Below are 5,765 nucleotides of genomic sequence, written 5' to 3' on the forward strand. Positions count from 1 at the left end.
CCATCATGAGGGACTAGTCATGGAGACGGGAGCAGGATCGTCAACAGCCTAGATGGGAACAGTGGCTGCAAGGATGGTTCACACATAGGCTGGGTTTTGAGAATGTCACAGGACTGGGTAGTGTACTGTTCTGTCCAACACAGGGTCACCATGAGTCAGAAATGACTTTTCAGCATCTAACAACAGTATCAACACAAAACAAAAAAGGGAGGTGACAAATTGGATGTTACTAAGCCTGGAGGAAGATTTTATTTGACCTGCCCAGTGTCTTATTAATCATGGAAGTCCACACACATTTTCAGGTTTTTGACATTTTAAGCAAATTTCTTATACTTACCTGGCAGGAGAGATACCATGATCACGAAGGTGGTTTTCCCAGGGCGAGGCTTATCCATTGCACTCCGGATGTGCTGATCCCTGCGATTTCCCCAAATGTGGGGAACTCGACTGCATAATTTGTGGTAGTGGGGGACTGCGTTCGCGCTCTCCCCTGAAAAACAAAAAACAAAAAACACATTTCTTAATTTCCCACAACTGCTATTAATTCTTGCAGGACAAAAATCAGGCGAAGAAGTGGGAAAAACAGAGTTTATTTTAAGAATGGCACTGAACAGTTTCTTTTCACTCTAGAATTCTCCAACCTACTTGACACAGGTGATCAGTCCTGTTAAAGTCCCCTGCCTCATTCCTACCACAGTAACCATCCTGTCCTCAGCTCAGCCTTTGTGAGATGAACAAGGGCATACACACTGGCTCTCCATGAGAAGAATCTATTTTTTTTTAATCTCATGACATGCATCCTTAAGGGGCATACTGCTGTCTGTGTCCTGTCTTGTTCTTGCTGCTAAACACCCTTGAGCTATCTCTAACTCATAGAGACTCCATGATCTTGTAAATCCAAGCCTATTGTTGTCCAGTGAATGCTGACTCCTAGTGACCTGTCAGGACAACAAAAAACACTCACACATGTCAACTCAACTCCGGTGGAATAAATATTTCTATGAGGGGACTTCAGAGATCCTGAAAAAACTCATTAGCTTTTCTTTTGGAAGTCCATTATCTTTTAATTCTATTTTTCTCCCAACTACTGAAGGCCCATCATACGATTTTATTTTAGATATGCTAAAACCCATAGACGTCCCTGTCTTCGTAGTCTACAATAGCTAAATGAGACGGGCCTTTTAACATAACCCTCTGGCTAAGGCAGCTGGTTTGGAATACCTGATTGACTCATGGTTCTAATTGAGTGACATCTGTGATGAGGGACATGGAAACACTTTGCCAGCTCTGCAGCTGCTGGTGAAGAGAACTAATCGGTATGTAGATACAACATTTCTGCTAACTATTAAAGGCTTCAATTTAAACCACAGTAGGCCTCCTGAGCACGTTGAGCTAGGATGTGGGGAGCAGTAAATTTGAAAAGTTGTCTAGCATGGAAAAATGTACCTCAAACTATGTTTGTTCATTTACGCTTTGTAAGCCTTCTTGAATCTACCTTAAAGTAATTTCGGTCAAAAAGCTTATATTCCAATTGGATTCTGAGAAAACTTTCTGGTTTCTAGTTCCTGAAAGATGGCTTCATCCTGGAATAATGTATTGACCCCCCCTCCCCAACTTTCATGAACATCAGCCTCCATGTTTGACATTTCCCCCACACAATCACACAGAGTTATTAGCATAGTTTGGTGTTATACTATTTGAATAACATTAAGAACCTTGTGATCTGGAAGTTTCTAGACTATTCTTGTTCTGAGATTAAAGTGGCTGGGGTGAATTCTGAGATTAATGACCTTTCCTGAATAAGTGACCACCAATAAATAAATAAGATTAATTACACTCATATGTGTGTGGTGTCTTATTTTATTAAGAGAAGACATGAGCCGGTGTGTTTTCAGGTGATTTTTTTTTCTTTTCTCCCTTTTCACAGAAAACTGGTTTCAATCAAGATTTCTATGGTCATTTTTGAGTCAATGTAGACAAATCCCTTAAGCCCACTCAGATCTGTGCTTTTCTCAGTAAAAGAAAGAGGTAGAAATAAATACTTCAAAGGTTCCTGGATGGAGACAGGTGGCACTGTGGAGTAAGCATTGGACTGCTAACTTCAGGGTTGGCAGTTCAAGCCCACTGGCTGCTCTGTGGGAGATATATGAGGCTGTCTGCTCCCATTAAGCTTCACAAACCTGGAAAATTTATATAGCGTTTTTAAGAGCCAGAATCAACTTGATAGTCCCCAAAGTTTGGCTGTGACAATCACTGCTGTAACATATTTGCATATTCTGAGGTAAGCAAGAGTCTTGACTGAGATAGAAGCTGGGTCCAGTGACGGCTATGTTTCTGTTATTTCAGCATGAAGTGGTAAATTTGTTGTAGTTTTATCAGGTTAAAGAAACGTCCTTCTATTTCATAGTTCCAAGATGGTTTAACAGGTTTGAGATGATATATAATTCTGTTAAAGTGATAGGCAGAGAGAGAGAGAGAGAGAGAGATTTCCAACTGCCAAATTGGAGTCTCTGGATCCTGCAGACAATTAAATCACTCAACTGCTATCCAACAAGTTGGAGGATCTAGTCCACCCAGGGGCATCTTGGAAGACAGGCCTGGTGGCTTACTTCAGGAAAATCAGCCACTGGAAACCTAACGGGGTGCAATTCAATTCTGACACACACATAATTGCCATTGGTTGGAAATGACTCAGGGACAACTGATAGGTAGAATGCCAGATCATAGACGCATATTTTAACTGCGATGGATCACCTGTGAGCATGTTTTACAAACCTGATTTGGTGGCATAAATGTGTTAATATATAAATATCTATTTTAATGCCTATGTTCTTTATGGGAATTGAAATATAATTTTCCTTTCTCCCCTTGTTTTTGGCAGGGATGCTATACAAAATGCAAGATAACGTTTAGGTGTGTGTGTATATGTATGGATTCAGAATCACTGTGTTAGTGTTTACAAGATGGTCACTTTGTGTTTCTAAAGGTCCAATCACAGGCTTGTTTTTTTGATAGAATTTCAATCATTTGTTTGATTTGCTCAGTATTTCAATGTTTATAGAATTATTCTACTTCTTGATTTTCTACCGAGCCAGTTTACATAAATGATGTCATTATCTTTAGAAACTTGTTCATTGCCCCAAGTTTCACACCTGTAGCATAAGGGTATTCATGAAACATTTTTATACATTTAAAAAAAATATCTTCTATGGACTTATTGAAGTTGCCTCATATATTCTGAGGTCTCTTTTGGGCTTGCATTGTGCTCTATAGTCTTTTTCAATAAAGTAATGTTTTATTGAAAGGGTACATAGCAAATTAGGTCCCCATCTGGTAGGCTTTACAGAGTGTTCAGGATCATTCGCTACAGTTTCCACAGCGTGTCACACTCTCTTTCATTGTTTCTGGTTGCCCGCTTCCCAGTACTCCCTAGCCTCCTGCCTCTGTGAAATAGACTTTAAGGGTAATGCATTTGCTCTTTGAATTTTTATTTTCTCATCTTTGTTTCGAGTAATTGTTGGCCATTTGACCTCACACAAATGTTGTTTTTGTTTTAGTTGAGCACCACACTCCTGGATAATGTTGATAGCCCCCATGGAATTGGATCAACTCATAGCAATCCTGTGTACAACAGAGTAAACCCCTGCTTGGTCCTGCACCACCCTTAGACTCATTGTTACGCTGCAGCCCTCTGTTGTCGCCACTGTGTTAATCCATCTCTTTGTGGTTCTTCATTTTGATGACCATCTACCTTACTGGGCATGATGTCCTGAAATGTGGCCTCAGAGGACAGTTTCAGAAAGCCCACAGTTTAAAGAGTGTCAGAGTCCTTCTGTCTCAGCTAGTCCAGTGAGTCTGGGATTTTTAAGAATTTGAGTTCTGCTCCATGTTTGTCGACAGCTTCAGAATGGAGCCCTGGTGGTCAGTATTGGATCGCTGGACCAAAGATCAGGTGTCCAAACCCACTAGGTGATCCATGGGAGAAAGATACAGCTTTCTGCTCCTGTAAAGATTTATAGTTTTGAAAATCCTATGCAGCTATTCTACTCTGCCCTATAGTATCACGGTGAGGTGGAATCAACTTGGCAGCAGTGTATAAGGGTCAGTCTATTGTGATCTGATTGTCTATATTCTTTTATTTTTTCCTTTCCGTCCTTGTGTGTTCCTCAGCCCCTTTCTCTCTCTCCTTCTTCATAAATCCAGTGCCCTGCAGGGATCTCTCCTCTTTCCAATGTGGGGGTCCCCATTCAGAGACTTCCCATCTGTTTGTATCCTAGACTCAGGGTTACCCTATTTGTTGGCTGTCTTCAACATTCACCAGTGCTGTGAATCTTCTCCCTTGCACAGCTCAGTAGTTAAACAGCCATCTCCTCCAGTAACTGTGAAATGGCAAAGGATAAACATGAAGACCATTGGAGGAATATTAGTTATTTGTTCTAAGTCTGCAGCAATATTAATCTCTGTGCCAAAACCAGACCCCTGAGTCACCTGTCAGAACAGAGGCTAATTGATGCCAGGAATAAAATGGAGATTCAAATCAATACAACTACCAAGAGTCCCAGTGGGACCCCCATTCCATCCTATTCACTCACCTGCCCCTGAGTTCCTTAAATCTCCTTCCTAGCAAAGCAAAGCTTATCCCAGGGGCACCACAGGTCTTGGTAGCAACATCAAAGATTAACGTGATACAGACACAGCCATGCCTCCTTCCACACTTCTACTTAACTGATCATTTTTGTAAGTATAGCAGTTGGAGGGGTTGTGGGAAAAATAGATTTCCTAAGATTAATTATGTGGTGCAGAGCACATGAGTGGCACAATTGTTAAGCCCTGCAATTAACCCAAAGTAGACAGTTCAAACCCAACCAGGGGCTCCTGAGAAGACAGGCCTAGCAATCTGCTTCTTTGAAAACATGAGGAGCACGATGCCACTTGGCATTCATGGGAACATCAAGAGGGAGAATCAACCCTTCACAACTAAGAACAACGATGACAATTAATTGGTGGCTCCAGTTGAAGCCAGAGCTACAGAACTGTCTGCTTTTGCTGGCATGAAGAGGCAAGCTTGCCAACTGGTGGCAGTCATGAGATAGTGGTGGATGTTCCTGTCACCAGTTTTCAATAGTAATAATAATAATAAACTAGACATAGTTCAGCATTTGGCAAGTCTGGACATGCACTATCATTCAGTGTGATTTCAGTCTCTGACCCTGTCCACAACTGAGTGCAAATGATGCCTGTTCCCACCATCAAAATGACACCAAGCTGAAGCATCACCTTAATAATAACATATTGATAGACCCTGGGTACCAAGCAGAAAATGTCAGGGACCTAGTGGATATACCTATGTTTTCATGTGAAAGCAAAGGGTTTCGCTGCATTTTTTGTGTGGGAAGAGGACCACAATAGTCAGGGACCTATCTGGACATCCCTGGGGAGGGATGTTGTGCTATATACTCTGTACACTCACTACCTGTCATACAGGTACTTAATCCTTACTGGATGTCTTTGGACTGTTAACGACATCAAAAAATGAAGGATACATGCAGCAAATGGAGATGAAAGAGGGCTTATTGGAGCACTACAGCCCTCTGTGGTTAATTTACAGTCATCAACGATGTGGTCACAGCTTTTAATTTAGTTACAGTGGGGTTACAACATAGATGGGGGGCCATTTAAAACTGTGAGGTTGGTCTTCCTCAGATTCCCATCTCAGAGTAAGTTAGACTAAGACTCCAAGTTTGCATTGCAAGTGAAAGACTATG

General features: G+C 41.4%; 1 non-coding gene across 1 annotated transcript; it reads left to right on the forward strand.

Moving 5' to 3' along the window:
• Window positions 1–329: 329 nt before the first annotated feature.
• Window positions 330–493, forward strand: LOC115871724. Its single transcript, XR_004047444.1, has one exon. It is a non-coding gene; the product is annotated as a U1 spliceosomal RNA (small nuclear RNA).
• Window positions 494–5,765: the final 5,272 nt, after the last annotated feature.

This window comes from Echinops telfairi, unplaced genomic scaffold (assembly GCF_000313985.2).
Source record: "Echinops telfairi isolate 266 unplaced genomic scaffold, ASM31398v2 ScPeMD7_7400;HRSCAF=8409, whole genome shotgun sequence".
NCBI lineage: Eukaryota > Metazoa > Chordata > Mammalia > Afrosoricida > Tenrecidae > Echinops > Echinops telfairi.